General features: G+C 80.7%; 1 protein-coding gene across 1 annotated transcript in view; it reads left to right on the top strand.

Moving 5' to 3' along the window:
• The first annotated feature begins 6 nt into the window (after window positions 1-6).
• The window catches only part of NPAS2 (neuronal PAS domain protein 2), a 108,833-nt gene continuing 108,471 nt past the window's right edge, over window positions 7-368 (top strand). Inside the window, 1 exon segment of the mRNA XM_014957761.1 lies at window positions 7-124. The gene's annotated coding sequence lies outside the window, so the exon portion shown is untranslated.

Genomic DNA, 368 nt, shown 5'->3' with positions numbered 1-368 from the left:
CCGGCACCGGCGGCGGCGGCTCCCGTGCCCAGGTGGCCACCGCGGACAGCAGCAGCAGCAGCAGCGGCGGCGGCGGCGGCGGCTGGGGCTTCCCCGCCGCGCTCCCGCAGCACCGGCACCCCAGGTAACGCGCGGCCCGGCGGCCCCGGCCCTCCCTCTCCGCCCCACGGGGCGCCCACCCGCGACACCCCCGCGGGATTGGGGTTAGGGGGGGGGACACGACGACGTCCACCCCGCCCGCGGGATGCCCGCCCACGCGTGAACCCCCCCCCTCCAATTCCCGCGCGGCGGCGATGGGGGCCAGCTCCCCTCCGTCCCACGCACGGCGGGGGTGGCGGAGGAGGTGGCCCGGCGGTGCGGGGTGGTAT

The sequence above is a fragment of the Calidris pugnax genome, unplaced genomic scaffold (assembly GCF_001431845.1).
Source record: "Calidris pugnax isolate Ruff unplaced genomic scaffold, ASM143184v1 scaffold303, whole genome shotgun sequence".
Classification (NCBI taxonomy): Eukaryota; Metazoa; Chordata; class Aves; order Charadriiformes; family Scolopacidae; genus Calidris; species Calidris pugnax.
The sequence above is the reverse complement of the archived record's forward strand: the minus strand, read 5'-3'. Positions and strand labels throughout refer to the sequence as shown.